The sequence below is a fragment of the Hemicordylus capensis genome, chromosome 1 (genome assembly GCF_027244095.1).
Source record: "Hemicordylus capensis ecotype Gifberg chromosome 1, rHemCap1.1.pri, whole genome shotgun sequence".
Taxonomy (NCBI): domain Eukaryota; kingdom Metazoa; phylum Chordata; class Lepidosauria; order Squamata; family Cordylidae; genus Hemicordylus; species Hemicordylus capensis.
Window position 1 is genome coordinate 76,238,433 of NC_069657.1, and position 18,181 is coordinate 76,256,613.

General features: G+C 42.0%; 1 protein-coding gene across 8 annotated transcripts in view; it reads left to right on the forward strand.

The window, feature by feature from the left end:
* The window catches only part of DPF3 (double PHD fingers 3), a 273,036-nt gene that overhangs the window by 236,488 nt on the left and 18,367 nt on the right, over window positions 1-18,181 (forward strand). Inside the window, exon 9 of one of the 8 annotated variants that reach the window (XR_008310482.1) lies at window positions 6,353-7,017. The exons of 6 other annotated variants lie outside the window; for them this stretch is intronic. The gene's annotated coding sequence lies outside the window, so the exon portion shown is untranslated. Of the gene's footprint in view, window positions 1-6,352; window positions 8,532-18,181 lie in introns of those variants that run through there. One more of the 8 variants, XR_008310479.1, reaches the window with a different exon arrangement.

An 18,181-nucleotide genomic window follows, 5' to 3' on the forward strand; every position in this document is an offset into this window, starting at 1 on the left:
GCTAAATCCCAAGGAATGTTGTTTTCTGTTTTAGCAACAAAATCAGCATCCATTGTTGGATAAGTGGAGCAGAGAAACCTTGCTCTGTTCTTCATGTCATGAAATCCCACTCTATAGAGGAACAGTGTGCAAGGTTGCATACCTGTTCTTGGGTCCTCTGTCCTTAATCAAATATTAAGTAACATTAAACTTTTCCTGCTTCCATCTCATACTCCTCTTACATTGTTTAGCTGTGCAAGGAGAGGATCCCAATGCCACCTATTTCACCAGTGCCTGTCTCCAGAGCAATGAGGGGACCTTTCACAGAGAGCAATGAACTGTTGTTGCAGGTGTTCCATGAAAGTTATGAGTAGTAATCCTATGTGAACATCCTATTTTTCCCATAAGGTTTGGCTAGTCCACTTGATAAAACAATCCCTAAGAGTGCGCCATTTTAACAGCTGCAACTATAGCCCAATCATCTTGCAATTGTTTAATGTGAGATGAGGATGTGAGCACACTTGGTGTTGATTCACCTAGAATCTCTCCCCCCACCCACTGTTTATTGCTCATTGTTAGTAGTTGCTCAAATTTTCCATTTTTCAGCCCATAGCTGTAATTCCATAGATATAACAAATCATCCCTCCTAATGCCTGGAGTGGATCAGATAGTGGATAAGCAGCACTGCCTGTGCAGGGACACCATCTGTGATAAATGCCTTCTGTGCCTGCTGTCATATTCTAATCTGGCAAGTTTGTTTCATCATCATGGGAGGCAGGGACAAAACAAAATTTGCAATCCAAAATTTGAGTTAGTCTAGGGATAATTCTTTAAGCATCTTAGTCTAGTTACTGTAAGATTTGCTCTCTAGGAGATCTGTTCTCTGGTGAATTAATGGGTGCAAAATCTATATGATAAACTTTGCTCTTCAAATATTGCTTGTCATTGTTTATTAACATATCCAAACCATTAGAAGAAGACGAAGAAGTTTTAGAAGCCTTTCCTCTGTTTAATTAAACATTTGTCTTTCAGTACTCTGCTGCCTTGTAATGTTAGAGAGCTATATTATGAAGGAAAGGGAAAGCATGTAAAGTTGGGGGGGGGGGATTCAGTGCAGCAGCTTCTAAGTTGTGATGGCTCATGATTTTCCAGGAACAGAGATAAGCGCTCTTTGCTAACACAGAAGTAACAATATTTCCTGATCTTTTCTCTAGGAATCACAGTGGCTGACATCCTGACTAAATTAAAAGTACTAATCAGGAGTTACTGAAAAGGACTACTAAATTTCATTAGGGCTTCCATGAGTAACTTTAGTCAGTCTTGAAACGTAGACCAATTTGCCATCTTTGTATATGAACAGAATGAGCACAAAATATTGTCTCCAGTAATTGGTGTGGAATTCTCAGAATCTAAACTTTCATTTAATAAAGCTTTTCTAATCCTCATGGTTGAACAGATAGGTCTGACAACACATAGGTAAGGGCTATAGTCCAGCACAGAGGTAGGCATGCTTAAACCTATTGAAAACAATGGTTTAAGCACGTCTAATTCAATGCTGGATTGTGGATACAAATGGATCTACATTTCAGAGGACAGAACTTCTATACCCTGATTATATGTCCTTTCCTCATGTCTTCCCAGATGCTTTCCCTTATTTATACAATCCTGTTGTAAACACTCAAACCCTTCCTTATATCAAAACACACACACACACACACACACTTCTAAAACTCCTCCACAAAATACTAAGTACACAATAAAGGATGCACATTAATATATCCTTGCTTATACTGCTTGGTTCCAGGATTTTTATATTGTTCCTCCTGGAAGTGCTGCAGTTCTGAAGTGTTTGTGTATAGGATATGGTGATGGTGGGGTACTTTTGTAAGAGGTTGTTGTTAAGTGGCTATTTTTAGCTGCTCACAGGCTGAGGTGTTGTTATCTACTTAATCCCATAGCAGATGGTTTAGGCAAAGAATAAACTACAAATTTTTCATTTGGTTCCAGCTCTAAATCACACAGCTATCATTGCCATATATGGTTTGGAGTTCTTAGGTTTATGTCACATTGTGTAACTTAGCTGGAAACTACCTCCTCCTGAACCATAGCATAGCTATTTGTTGTTGTTGTAGCAACGTGTATAGTCCTGCTTTTCATCTGCAGTTCTGGGGGGCAACAGCTTCAAACTGGGCTCCTGTGTCTTTGTTTTTTTAAAGATTCTGCAAACATTCGTATTGGGAGGGGGGATTTTCTCACCCTGGCAGCACTGTGATGTAACAAGCTGTACCTGTTGAAATTCCCTCTGCTATGCTACTGTTTAAGGCTTGATCAGCCCTAGGTTTTGTTTGTTTGTTTGTTTGTTATATTTGTACACCACCCCAAACCTCCATCTCTGGCTGGTTTTCCAGCGACATGAAACAAATTAAAACATAAAATAAAACCTTAAAACAATTTAAAACCATAAGTCTAGTTAAAAAGCTTGGGTGAATAAATGTGTCTTAAAGACTTTTTAAAAGCCGTCAGAGATGGGGAGGCTCTTATTTCAATAGGTAGCGCATTCCAGAGACTCCAGGTTGTGGTCCCAGTAGCTAGGCTGTGAGTGCACTGGATGTGTGAGGGAGGAGTAGGATCACCACAGTAGACCTTGCCCTCAACTAAATAAGTGAAGTGCACTCTTTGCACAGCCCTTCCATCATGATCATTCATTCATTCATTCATTCATTCAATTAAATCTGCTTTTCCATAGTCATGCCCATATGTGTTGTCTATGTTTGGGGTCTCTGTATACAGTACACAAAACACTGTGGGCCAGTTGGGATGATACTGTCCCTGCCCATGTGATTAGGAAGAGGCAACCCAGAAAGTGTGTGCACTGGGACATCCGCTGGGATGTCCTGATGGCCTCCTGGCATGTTCCTTTATTGTCTGTATATTGGGGGGCCTGTTCATCCAAATGGTCTCTGTACATGTGCTCCAAATACCTGTTTAAACATAAAGGGACATGTCAGGAGGGTGTTAGGGTGTCCATGGAAGAAATACTGATGGGCACACTCTTGGTGCATCCTTTCCTGGTTGCATGAGTAGGGACAGTGTCATCTGAACTGGCCGTGGATATGTGTAAATTGGGTGCTGGGGCTGCTACTGTAGTTCTGGTCCTACGATCTGCATTCAGCGTACTCACATCTAAATCTGAAAACACCTTTTAAGAAAAATCTTATTACAAATGTTTATACATTTCTTTTCAACAAGAAATTCTCAAAGTGGTTTACATAGCAAAATAAAGTAGAAGATTGTTTCTTGTCCCCAAAGGGCTCATAATCTTAAAAACAAACAAAGGTCAGGCTGCAACTCCTGGGGCTTTTTTGTTTAGAAAAAAGATGACTGAGGGGATACATGATAGAGGTCTATAAAATTATGCATGTTGTGTAGAGAGTGGAAAGAGATAATATTTTCTCCCTCTCTCATAACTCTAGAACTAGGGGTCATCCCATGAAACAGATTGCCAAGAAATTTAGGACCAACAAACGGAAGTACTTTTTCACACAACACATAATTAACCTGTGGAATTCTCTGCCACAAGATGTGGTGACAGCCAACAACTTGGATGGCTTTAAGAAGTGTTTAGATAAATTCATGGAGGCCAGCTCCAGCCTATTGTAGGGATGTGCACAAAACTGGCTGGCCTGGCACCCCTCGAACCCCCGCCGGTTTGGTTCAGTCCAGGGGGGTTCATGAACTTTTCAAATGGCCATTTTTTTTGGCAGTCACTATTTATTTGTTTGTTTGTTTGTTTGTTTATTAAAAATGGCCACCATGCATGCACAAATGGCCTCTGCAAGGCCGTGGACCATGCCAGGCCTCATGAGAGGCCATTTGCACATGCATGGCAGCCGCCATTTTGGCCGCTGCGCCATTTTAGGAAGGCCCAAATGGGCTGAAAAATGGGCCAAAAAGGCCCGAGGGGGGCATTTTGAAGGCCAGCGGGGGGGGGGACCTCTGCACACACACCCCGCCAACCCGAGGAGCATTTTAAAGGTAAATTTTTTAAAAAAACTTTTAAAAGTTTGCGAACCCCGGAACTTTGGGGGAGGTTTGGTCTGGGGGTGATTTGGTCCGGGGTTAGACCAAATCGGGGGTGGTTTGGTTTGGGGGTCAAATCGTCAGACCCCCGAACCGCAAACCACAAACCCCCAAACCTGTTTGCACATCCCTATCCTATAGGCCACTCCACCTCCAGAGTCCAGCCAAAGAGGCAAGATGCCTCTAAGTACCAGTTGCCTGGGAGGAAAAACAGGAGAGAGGGCAGGCCCTCAGCTCTTGCCTGCAGGCTTCCCAGAGGCATCTGGTGGGCCACTATGTGAAACAGGATGCTGGACTAGATAGGCCTTGGTCCTGATCCAGCAGCGCTGTTCTTATTTTCTTATGTAAAGGAGATACCAGCAAAACTACTGGAGAGATACTATGCTGGGTTGAATAGCTTAAGTTGCTTTTTCTCTGCTACAGAGGCGTAACTAGGGAAAACGGCACCTGGGGCAAGCACTGAAATTGCGCCCCCCCGCCGCCCCCCCAGCATACATGGCCGCTTTCTCGCCATCCTCCCTCAGGTTTCTGTCGCCGCCTTGTCCTCTGCACTCAGGGTGCAGCCCATCCTGGGGGCTTTTGATGATGGATGGAGTTTTTTTTAATATCAGAACTGTAGAGAGGAGGACTGCGCTTATCATTTCCTCAAAATATTTCACTACAGTTGTTAAAAGAGTGTGTGTATGGGGACTGGGGGGAGGATAACCCACCCCACCAAAAAGGAGGGATGTGTGTGTATGCGTTAAAAGTGCCTAGTTGTCAGCAGTCAAGGGCTTAAGGGGGGGGGGGTAAATATGCCCCTCTGCAGATACACTAAGGCAAGCTAGTCCTCAAAAAGAGATAAGCGCTCGCTCGCCCGCCCACCCTGCGCACGCTTCCCTTCTCCTGCTCCTCCTCGGCTTCTATGCCTCGGTTTCCTCCAGGCAGGGACACAATGCTGATGCTGTTTGTACAGCCAAAAAGGCTCCACAGGCGCCGCCTCGGTCCCCGCACACAGCAGCAGTGCCTCACTCGCGCGCGCCCGCATGAAGCCAACAGCACCTCCTTAACTGAAGAACTGTTGAGTCTCGCTCGGCGGCTCGCGCGCACCCGCGCTCTCTCTGTCATGTGCAACGGTTCTCACTTGGTCTCTGAAAGAAAGGGGAGGGGTGCACTTGAAGCGCATGTGCAAAAAGAAGAAGGCAGAAGTCGGCGGGGGGGATGGTTAGCATTTGGGACGATAGTAGAAAGTGAGGGGAGGGGGGAAGAGAAGGGAGAAGAACCCCAGATGAAAATGTTTAAAGGCGGTTACTATTACTCCCACTGACTGGCTTGATTCCATCCTGCCTTCATCAGAAACTACGCCCGCATGACATCAGCGCACGCATTATTTAAACCTATAAATAAATAAACGGACGGGGGAGGAGAGGAGAGAGCGAAACCTTTTGGGGGGGGATTGAAATGTAAATGGTTGTCTCCTACTGGGTAGCGGGAGGAGGCAGTGAGATAAACGGGTACGAGGTGAGTCAAAGAATGTTGGCAGTGAACGGGCACGGAAGGGACCGCTCGTGGGGGAGCCGATGCGCTCCCTTGACTGGTGCTGCTGAGCCGGAGAAATTTTTATTTAATTTTTTTAAAAAAAAATTAATTGGGGGGATCGGCGGGGGTCATGGCGGCACCCCCCATGTGACCTGCACAGATGGCGCCCGGGGCACGTGCCCCCCCTGCCCCCTTATCGTTACGCCTCTGCTCTGCTATATATAAGAGAACCACCACTTGAAAAGGAGCATCTTTGCCCAGTTAGCTGAAGTAACTGCTAATCTTGTAGAATAAATAATAAACAGTGGCATCTTATAGTCTAAGTGGGCTTATCTGTTTTGAAGAAGAAGTGGGGAAAGGGCAAAATAGGCAGTGGCTCATTTGTAAAAAGAAATTAGCTCACATATGCCTGAAGGATACATCTTCTCATCTGGAAGCCCTGCCCTCTAGTCTCAGATATGTGGGGATGTGTGATTACTCAAGGATGAGGGATATGCACATCACATATGACTGGAAGCACTCTTTGTTACTCCAGTGTCCTAAGGCTGAGCTTAGACACAAGAGATGCTCCTGGTGGACACTTGGTGAGTCCTAGTTCAAAGTAAGCTTTGAGGATGTGTATTCCTCCAGGGCTGTATGTACTTCCACTCATCTGCCCACCTGATGGGAAGCGGCCCTTTCTGAAAGATTTGTTGCTGCTTGGAGGTGGGGGATATGTTTGTTTTATCTGAGGGTTGATTTTTAGTTTTCCCTTTCATTGCCTTTCTCTCTGCAGTTAGTGGTCCTGCGCTCACTTGGATTCCGAATCCATCACCTTTCAAGAAAACCGTTGAAGAAGCCAACCAAGAGTAGCCAGGATGCTTTGATCTCCCTCTCGTTGCCTGATCCTTTCCTAGCTGTGTCTCATCCAGCACAGGGGCCTGGACTGTGGAACGCCTGCTGGCACTTGCTCAGAGAAGTCTTGGGGATTCCCTAAGCTTGTGCAATACAAAGAAAACCTTTTACTTTTATTTTTAATCCCTTTCTTTTAAGTGGTGTGTGTGTGTGTGTGTGTGTGTGTGTGTGTGTGTCTATACACACATATATAGCCCAGGTCAAACTGGAACTGCTCTACCACATAAAGGTGACTGAAAACGACAAACAAACAAACCTTGACAAAAATAGACAAGTTATTTTATTTATTTCAATATTTAAGAGAGAAAAGTAGGACTGATGTTGCACAGTATTTTTGTTTAAAATGCATTTTACTTCAAAATTTAAATTCACAATTTTTGTGAAGAGGTGACTTTTTCAAAAGTGCTTAATGTAAGATAAAGACTATTTACTTTCAGGATAAATCTTTTTAAGTTATGAAAATCAAGATAAACTCTGCTCTCTCTTACTTTAAAGATGCCATTCGTACACATGCTGGGTGTTTTTATTTTTTCAAAAGTGGATGTGGTAAGTGAGAAATTGTTCTGGCTTATTTTCCTGAATGTCTGCTAATGCAAAATATGTTGAAAAGAACATGCTGGATTCTGGATTATTGTATAAGGACTACAGAACTACAGTCTGCCAGGATCACAGACTAACAGAAAGTTTAGGCATTGCCAGTTCTCAGCAATAATGCCATTAAAACTAGGTGCTTTACAAAGGAAAGATATTCTATTATTTGAAAAGTTGTCTTCTTGAGTGAAAATATATACTCATGCTAGCAGCTGCTTGCAAGAAAGATTCAACAAAAACCGAAAACATCTCAAAATCAAGTGATCAGGATAATAAAGGGTGGTAAATGTATATCTCTAAAATTAACCTCCTCCACCCCCAAGATGAGCAGTTGGATGCAGCCATAGGTCATAGTTGTTCTCTGTATTATAATTTCTTAGGACCAACATGTGACAATTGGTACTTGCACAATAACTTACAAAAGGGGATTCTGAGAGTGCCTACCTCTGGAAGAGTTGCACTGAAATGGTGTATTCTAAGAACTTGCTAGGAGGGATGTCATGAGTAAGATGTTAGATTCCTATGAATCTAGAATTGTTTGTGATAAAGTTAATTGGGTTACCTATTCTGATGTAACTTTTCAATGTGTATGTGCTCACAAAATGATGTCAAGAAGTCTACTGTGTGAGTGGACGGCAATGCCTTGGAATTGTACCACGCAGCGTATTTGTTTGGAAATAAAGGCCACTGAGTACAATGGGACTTACTGCCTAGCAAGCATGCACAGGAATGCAGCCTTAGGTCAACATGCAGTTTGGTTCTGAGTAATGTTAATTGAAGTTGGTGCAATGCCAATCTCTGATACTCAATCTCAAAAATGAAGCCTTTTCTTTTGAAATTATGGGAGCAGTCCTCTGAGCATTGCTGTTGCACACTCACATGTTTCCATTGGGCTAGCTTAGGAGTCCCAGAGAAGTCAAGCTACATTGAAATACATTAAAGCTGCACAACAGTGGGGTAAATTTTGCGTGCCCAGTTGCTCTCTAGGAAAGTATTGTGTAGGAGAACTATGCAGATTCCAGCCCAGAATAAGCACCCTATATGCTTAACTCAGTAGGTCAAAGCAGCATCCTAGAATCATATAGATCTTAGCTGGAGAGCCACACACTAAACCTAATCGAAGAAACCTTGTTGGGGCCACCTGGATTAGATACAGACCTTTAGCAAACTTACTTCAATATATTTCCTTGGAAAGCTGCAGACTATGGTTATACTGCCATTAAAAAAAAGTCCCTGTTAAATACAAAATGCACATCCATATTGAAAAGCTGCAATGTACTAATTTGTGTTGTGTTCATATGAAATCTTTTTCAAGGCACTTCATGTATAGTTTCTCTGTACATATTCATTTACCCCCTAAGAAATTTAAAGAAAAAAATTGTGAAACTGCAATTACTGTACATAGTTTTTAAAGACCCTCATTGTTTACAATGCTGTCCTCCAAGCTAAAAATAAAACTTCCTTCTCTATTTATTTTTGTTTTATTTTCCCATTTGGTTATATTATTTGGGGGGATTTTAGATTTTATTTTTAATGGAGTATGAAGTTTGATGTAGCATTTTTAGTTTTTCATTGTTGCTTTGACTTTGGCAGCAGTCAGCTGGTACTGGGAAGGTAGAGAAGATAACAGGAGACATATGAAGCTGTCATATACAGAGTCACACCTTTGTCCATGTAGCTCACACTACAACCTAACTCAACATAAATAACAATTTCCCTCCCGGGACAAAATAAGCAAGAAATGAAATAATACATTTTAAAAGTAAGGGGCACATTCCACCAGAACCCACTTCTGCACTATTGCACTTTCCCATTCTTTTCAGTGGATGTTCATAGTAGAACTTCCTGATTAATTTGACAGAAATTATATTCTTTACTAATAAGACTATGAAGTCATTCACATAAACAAAAACTGTTTTCTACCTGGGTTGTGCTCCCAATTTGTGTGCTCCCAATTTTCAGTTGTGTGGAAGCAATGTAGGAGGACAACCTGGATAGAAGTGAGTGTGTGGAAGCAAGGTAGGAGGAAAAGCTACCCAGGTTTTCCTCCTACCTTGCTTCCACACAGTCACTTCTACCCAGGTTTTCCTCCTACCTTGCTTCCACACAATCAAAAACTGGGAGCACACACAGATCTCAAACCTGGGTAGAACACAGTACGGCTATTCTCACAATGGGGAAAAACCGGGCTAAGGGAGCCCAGCCTGGTTTTCTTCCATCATGAGAACCACCGGGCCAGCGGGCGAGCTTGGTGGTTCAATGGTGGCTAGCCCACCAAAGTATCCCTCCCCTTAAATGAGGTTAGCAGAGTGAGTGTTCTGCTAACCCTGGTTTTTCAATCATGAGATGCCGCTCTGTGGCAACTCATGAGTAGACCCCTGACCAGGAGGCTGCAGTAAGCCTCCTAGCATCGGGGTCCCCCCAGAATGCCCCGTGCACTCCCACAGGGCATGCTGAGACTTCCAGGGGACAGATGGCCCCTGATCCCTGCTGTCCCTAACAGTTCTGTGACAGAGCCAGTAATCGTGTGGGTGGCCAATTCGGCTGCCCAGGGGTGGAATGCTCAAGTGCAGGGAGAACAGGTCAAGCCCATTTTCCCTGCACAAGCCCTGCAGGCTCTCCACACTACTGGTGCGGAGAGCTTCAGTGTTTGATTGTGTGAATGACCTCTTTAATTGGTTAGGCATGCTTTCTCCGGCACATTAACTAGGAAGTAAGTTTTACTGAACTGGATGGGCCTTACTTCTGAAGAAAGCACACTTAGTGTCAAACTGCCAGAGATGGAATTTGTATTTGAGTATATTATAATGATGAATAATTGATAGACATGTGTATAGATATAGTCTCAACTAGATCAGTTGTAGGGATGGGCCCGGACCAGTCCAGAGGCCATTGAAGAAGCCTCCGGACTGGTCTGGACCTGGGCCGTCCGGTTCGGGTGTGGGGGGGGTACCTTTAAGAGGGTTTACTTACCCCTCCCGCCGCTTTCCCGCTGTGGCACTGTAATCCTAAGAGTAATTGGGACGGCAGGACACCTCCCTGCCGCCCCTTCCCCGACGTTGCTTGAAAAAACTCCCAGCAGTCCTTTGCGCGCGCACACACACGTCACAGAGACGAGCGTGTGCTTCACATCTTTGTGATGTGCGCGCGTGCGTGCAAAGGACTGCTGGGAGTTTTTTCAAGCAACGTCGGGGAAGGGGCGGCAGGGAGTTGTCCTGCTGCCCCAATTACTCTTAGGATTACGGCACCACAGCGGGAAAGCTCTTAAAACTACCCCCCACCCCAGTGCCGGACCACAGTTGGCAGTTCCGTGCACACCCCTAATCAGTTGTGCATACAATAAAACGTGAATCAGATATATATATATCTGCTGCAGTTGTGCTTCTCAGACTATATGTTAATATATAATGGCAGACTTCCGATCAACACAGCACATATTCAGCAAAGGAAGGGCATGTGCAGCTGCTGCATTCCAGATGAAAGCTGTGTGGGCACTTCACTCTAAAGCCCAGTGTGGCACCTGAAAATATGTCCCAGAGGGTTGCATGGCCTTCTGGGACATATTTTTGGGTAGCACAGAGTACTTCAGAGGGAAGGAGGATTAGCAAAAATTGCCCCCAACATGAGCGCCTGCACTGCTTAACAACAAAACATGAACTGATATTAAAGAATATAAGACCTTTTTTTTTGGTCATATGTGAATGAAGATGAAATATTCATTTAGATTTTTTTTCTTGGGCTTTTCATAATTTTGCACAATAACAGATCTTGTAGTTTTCCAAATACTTACTGCCCAATCTTTCTTTTTGGACTTCTCAAATGGCTTTTTAAATAGCTAAGTACTCAATCCCGTGTTCTATGCATGCGGCATTGGCTCAGGGCTGGCACAAGGGGACACTTGAATGATTGTTTCTGTCCTGGAAACTGGCTGCACCATTTGCTGTGAACCATTAGTAGCCACTGATCCTGCTGCTTCAGTATGAGGAGGGAAATGCAAGTGAATTTTTAAAGAACAGCTGTGGGACTGCGGCCCATCCCCATCCTTGTGCCCCATCCTGTGACCTACCAAGTGGTATCACGTCTAATATGAATGCAGCCTTGTGCCGACTAAGAGTGGTGGTGACAACATTTCCCCACTCTTTGAGAGGCAAGCAAGGTTGAGGTCTGCAGCTTATCTTGTTGGTCTTATGCAAATACCTGTTGCAGGTAGTATTGCCACCTTTTTAAAAACTGATCCTGCTGTTCTGTCTTTAACACAGATATTAAATAGGCCAAGCTTTTCTGCCATTTTCCCCTCTATACCAGGAAAATTCTCACTTGCTAAATTTCTGTGTGTCATAGCTTCTCTGACAGGCTGAGCAGCAAGTTCCTAGCTATGGAGGGGTAGAGAGGTGAAATTAGAAATGGGAAGAAGTTAACCGTATATTTTTAAATTTAGCAAGACATTGAATCTTATCTTGTACTCTCAAAAAATCTGAACATGATTATTACAAGTTAAAGGAAAGAAGAATTATAATCAAGACTACCAAAGTTGGACAAATGCCTGTTGTTGCTGTTTTTCAGTGTTTCTTCTTTATAAAAAGCATTTACTGGATAAAACCTTCCTTCATCCCACTGTTCTCAATATCATTAGAAATACTTGTCTAGGTTCCGGTTTAAAGTTGTCTGCACTAATATTGAATGACATACAGAAGAGGTCCAGCTAATAACTGCTACAGAAACAAAGCTTTATTGTAAGTAGTAGAACATGAACAGTTTCAAACATCCTTGATGTCCAATGCCAGCCTTAAGAGACAAAAAACTTGGAACATTATTTAAAGCAGTTAGTTTTTTTTGAACAGCTTGTTTGGTAGTTCTGCTGAGCACAAGGAAGTCATACCTGCCCTGTAAATTGTTGGGATTTTTTGAATTTTGCTTGTTATAGTTCAATATAGTTGTTATAGCATTCTTGCCAGTAGGGTGCTGATAATTCAGTGTACCATTGAGTGAAATGATTTTATGTTTCACTTTGCTTTACTGTGATAGTATTAAAAGGACAGACTAATTGCATTGTGCGTGAATCAGCACATCCTTTCAAGGCTCCTTTTGTAGACATTTATTTGTTAAAGTGGATGGAAGTTTTTATTTAGAGTGTGCCATCAGAACTATGCCAAATGTTGCAGGGCATATAATGACCTGAAAACTCCTTTCCTCGGGTTTGATAAGGCATGTGCATTAGCTTCTCAGCAGCAAATATTATATCTAGAGTTAAATCTGTTTTAGATGTCCAGGATCATTTCATATTGCCCTATAGAGCTTGTTTTCATAAACAGGGCCTGAATATATGTGATACTAATACCCCAAAATATTTGAACTAGAGAGTTCAAATGTTGCAACATGTAGATAATTGATTGGTTGAGTTAACTGATGGAAAGTTTTTTGATTGATTTAAATCCAGTACTTAACAAAAATCATGGTTGACAGATGCCATCTTAGAAGAGGCATTCTACATTCTCTCACAAAGAGGAGGAATTAACTCTTCAAAGATGGCACCTGCAGTAATAATACATGTAGTAATAAGAATTACTGTAATAATAATAATAATAATAATAATAATAATAATAATAATAATAATAATAATAATACAGTGATACATGCATTATTTAAAACAAAGTTTTTGGGGGGCGGTTTGGTAAAAACTATCATATATGCACATTTATGCTAACATACATTTTTAATTAAGGTTGCTACCCAATTAAAGAAATAATCAGTCAATTAATCATAAGTTTATCTGATTTATTATCAATTAAGTTTGCATACATTTGTATCTTGGTAAAATAATAGTTCTGAATCAAGAAGCATACTTTCTTTTGATTGTACCTTAGTAGTTTAGTCAATTTGTGGGAAAAGCCGAGCTTGCCCAAAGAGAGAGAAGCTACTGCATCCCCTGAAACTGTTCCTGAGAGTTGGGGAACCTGAGGATTTTCAGAGGCTGCAGGAGGCTGCAGAAGGAGGGCAGGAAAAACTGAAAATTGCACCTGATGTGTCCTGTTGTGCAAATGGAGCTTCTTCCCTGAATGGAATAAGTTCTTCGAATACAAGGCTTTACTTTTAGATGATGTGCATGTGTGACATGGCAGCCTTGATCTTCAGGGACATTCCCTCTAACTGATTAATCTAACTGATGTACTCCCAATAAGAGGCTTCCAACACCAATCTGGCTGTTGATGAACCAGCTGGAGTTTCAAAAGACTCTTCAAAGACAGGCCCATCTAGAGCTCATTGTAGAGATGCAACTAAAGCATGAGAGATTGTGGTCAAATCTGCCTTCTCCAAGAAAGGCAGCAGCTGGCAAACCAGCTGTTGTATCCAACTCCATGGAATGATTTGTATCAAAGTAGTGTGACCAGGGTTCTGTTCATGCTGAAGGGTTTTTTTTACTCTCTACTGCAGCCTCCTGCGCTCTTCAAAACTCCATTCTTGAGGGTGAGAGGACCCGCTGCAGTGGTGGGGTGTGGGATGGTGTGGGATTGCAGAAGAAGGGAGTACCTAGGAGTGCACTGCACAAGTTCTGCTTACACAAAGCATGTTTAGATACAATCCCATATTTTTAAAGCTACTAGGAACCAAAAGAAAAAAGAATGATCAATATTGATTCCCAACATCTTGACTAATTCCAAATAGATAAAAATCATATAGCTAATCTTATCTAATTAATATTTTCTTTCCATTATAGAATCTGATCTCTCATGTAAAATGAAATAGTGGCTGACATCCAGACTGAGGCTGTGCTAGTGCAACGAACAAGGTTGCATACACACAAGAAGGTCACATAGCTGCATGAAGTCATATAGATGCTCAAAGTTGTGCTTGCACAACAATAATAGTGGAACAGACTGTGGGCAGCTACTTCTGCATCTTCTTGCACAAATGCACTCTGTTGTCCAAGTGCAAAACTAATCTAGAATGCAGGCTCCTGATTTAACTCATCTGGTTAGCACAGTTTCCTTGCACTAGTGTAATATCTTTGAGCAAGTACAGCATTAGTCTGGATGTCAGCCAATAAGTATAGAGAAGGAGACAGCAGTTTCCCATGAGAAACATGTCTGTCTTCTGTTGAAGAACTTTCTGTTAAATCTATACCCAGTATTTATTGCATATTTAAAGAATAATAAGGAATTGCACACGTATTTAATTAATAAATACTACCAAATTCTTAAGGAATACATTTGGACCAGCTTTTTTTTTAGCATGTTTCTTTTGAACAGAAGTGTATTCATAAATTAAGCCCACTGTTACAGACCCATTTTACCAGCATAATAGATGGAATACAAAATTTCATTCATTCATTGCTTCTGATGTAATTCTGCCTGCTATAAAAGTAGAATGCACTATATCCTTTGCAATCAACCCTACACAAGTATCAGAAGCAACCAATTCTGATAACAAATCTGATAACAATTTTCTGAACATCAGGCTGAGTTTTCTAACTGAAATAATTTGTCCACTAATGGCTTGTGCTAAACACAGACCTTGGTGATGTTATGTTGGGAGAACATTAAACAAGAAGATAGCCGTATTTGGCTAATGCTAATCCTCTTCTATAATGGAAGAAAACTAATTTGGTTCTAATCAGATAAAAAAAGGCAGAAATCAATAGATAATACAATGTTATTATCTTAGTTTGGAAGCTATGTTATAAATTATGGAGTATGTTTAAAAACCCACCTCTCTACTGGTTGAAAGAGCCACTTTAGGTAAATAACTGAACAGAACTTTTAGAAAAAATGTTATGTGTTTGGTTTACTCCTAGTTAGATAGGCATGGCAATTATATTAGCATTACTATCAAGTGTCAGTAGGACTGAACAATTATAAAAGTTACTGAGGCTATTTTCACGACTGATGGAAAGCGGGCTGAGGGAGCCATGCAGCTCCCAGCAGCAAACCTCTGTTAGCGAAGTGAGCGCTCTGCTAACTCAGTTTCCCTGATGGTGAGTCACCATGGTGCAGCTCCACACCACAGCGATTCACGAGGAGACCCCTGACTGGGAGGCTCCAACAAGCCGTCCGGCATGGGGGTCTCCCCAGAATGCCTCGTGTGCTTGTGCGGGGCATTCTGGGACTTCTGGGTTATTGTGTTGGCAGCCGATCCAGCTGCCCAGGGCTAGTGGCATGATCATCTGCGGGGAGAGCAGGCCAAGCTCGCTCTCCCTGCTAAACCCCATCTGGCTCTCCGCACTGCTCATAGGAACATAGGAAGCTGCCATATACTGAGTCAGACCATTGGTCCATCTAGCCCAGTATTGTCTTCACAGACTGGCAGCAGCTTCTCCAAGGTTGCAGGCAGGAATCTCTCTCAGCCCTATCTTGGAGAAGCCAGGGAGGGAACTTGAAACCTTCTGCTCTTCCCAGAGCGGCTTCATCCCCTGAGGGGAATATCTTCCAGTGCTCACACATCAAGTCTCCCATTCATATGCAACCAGGGCAGATCCTGCTTAGCTATGGGGACAAGTTATGCTTGCTACCACAAGACCAGCTCTCCGCTCGTGTGGAAAGACTCATTGTATCGTATGTCTCTGTTCTATGAACAGTTTTAAGTAATGTGTACAAACCATATGTGCATCACTTAATAATCTCATGTAGTTTCAAGTTTGCTCTTTTTGTAAATGCATGGTTTTTCAACATAGCTTAATATGAAATATTGAAACAAATAATGTTCCTGGAACATGACATTTAGTAGTGGAAGAGCAATAAGTGATACAGCATTCATGAGACTAACACTTCTAGAAAATTAGCAAGAAGATACTTCCCTTTCTAAGTATGCCTATTCATATTTATTCCTATCAGTTAAACAGGTCTGATAGGCTTTTTCAGCGCTTATGGCTGGAGATCCCTCTATTGAGTAGAATAGTCTCTGCACTCCTTAACACTGCATAGACACCTATTTATTTATATTCAGGATTTCTATCCCACCTTTTGCTTTAAAAATATCAATACAATATTTGAGTATTTTACAAATACTTACAATATTTAAATTAATTAATATAAAAATAAAAAAACCAATTTTGTTAAAACTGAAATGAATTTAAAAACAACAACACAGAACTGCAGGAGACACAACTAAAATACAAACAGAACAAAACAGGCAAAGGTGGGTCATATCCTTGACTAAATAAAAATGGTTTTCAATGGCAGTGGACAGCAAGAGGAAGGGGCAAGATGAACCTTTTGAGACAGAAAACCTTTTTGTGCTGGCACCAAAAGGCCCTTCCTCTTATCCCCACCGACCTCCTTTGGTATGTGGACCATCAAAGGAGCTCCTTTGACAGTGGGACCCACAAGAGGGCCTCCTCAGCTAGAGGACGCAGGGGGCAGCAAGAACTATAAACCCAAGATGTTCTAAAGTTAAGGCTATAACAGCAAAGCGTTTGCTATTATGGCTCTCTGTGGCTCTCTGAATTGAAATAAGAGATACTATCAAATTCATAAGGTGGCTTCGCAAAAGTAAACTGTGATACGGGTTTAACTGACCTGAACTGCAACCTGTTATTCCAAGTGTATTTAATACATTCAATTCGGTTTGACTCACTGACAAATTGTTGACCTGGTTCAGAAATGTGATGCACTCAACTGACTCACACTTCTGTAGGTAAGAAATACTCAGTAATCACAGGAATGTGTTCAGGGACCCATATGAAAACAGCTTGCCTTTGTGACATGTTGCAAAATGGATTAGTTTGATGTGAACTGTAAATTGCTTGGATGTATAAATACTAAAAGAGACAATCCTTAGAGGTGTTCCCATCCAGAAATATTGTTTTTGGTGGACATATTTGCTGAGAATTTCATTCAAGAAGCCAAAGACAAGCCCCTGCTACAGAGGCGTAACTAGGGAAAACGGCGCCCGGGGCAAGCACTGAAATGGTGCCCCCCGTGCCACCCCCCCAACATACTACATTATACTTAGGTTTTTCCTCACAAGCGCCCGCCGCTGCCAACTCACTGGCCACCAGGTGCCAGCAAAGCAATGGGGGGGGGATGTGGGCGGCGTGGAAGGGACCGCTCGTGGGGGAGGGGGCGCCGATGTGCTCCCTTGACTGCTGCAGCGCTGCTGCACTGAGCAGGAAACATTTGTATTAACAAAAACTAACAAAAAATTAAAAAAAAAATTTGTCATGGCGGCGCCCCCCATGTGACCAGAAAAGATGGCGCCCGGGGCACCTGCCCCCCCTGCCCCCCCTATAGTTACGCCTCTGCCCTGCTAACTTGGCAAGAGACAGCTTTTAACCTGGTGATTCTCTTTATTTAGCAGGGGTAGAGTAACTGGCACTGGAGTACATCCAGTGCCTGTTGCTGGTGTCTATCTTGAGTTTCTGTTTAGATTGTAAGCCCTTTGGGGACAGGGATCCATCTTATTTTTATTTATTATTTCTCTTTGTAAACCTCTCTGGGCCATTTTTGGAAGGGCAGTATAGAAATTGAATAAATAAATAATAAATAATAATAAAGGACAGAGAGGTCCACAAAAAGTGAATGAGCTTCCTACTGCACTGGATAGTCACTTCAACTTAAATCTGAGGTTGGTCTGAAGGACTTGCATATTCCATAATAGCAATCTGTGAAAGTCAGTATGAAAACAATTGTACTAATTAAAACAAATGTAAAAGTAAGAGAAAGTAAGTAAAAGTAAGACAATAATAAAAGTAATTAAGGCATCGAACAAGCAAAAACTGAGATTAACTCAAAATAATTTAAGATTAACTCATACAATTAGAGAAATTGACAATATTATGCTTCTTTGATAGATTGTGTGGGGGGAAGGATGCAGGGTTCCTTTCCTTGTAACCCCATATTTCTCAAACTTATATCATTGTTTTATTAATGCCAGTTCATTCTGGTACAGGAAAAGTCACTAAGGATAGATAGATAGATAGATAGATAGATAGATAGATAGATAGATAGATTCATTCTTGAATGTGGAAAGTAGAAAGCCTTTTAGGATGGAGGGAAATCTCTATTTCATTTTGCTGTGAAAAAATACATTTTTTTTAGACAAAAATGCTTGAAACGATAGAGGATTAAATATTGGGTAATCTTTCAGTTTCAGAAGTTCATTGGACTAATTCCAGATTAGAATA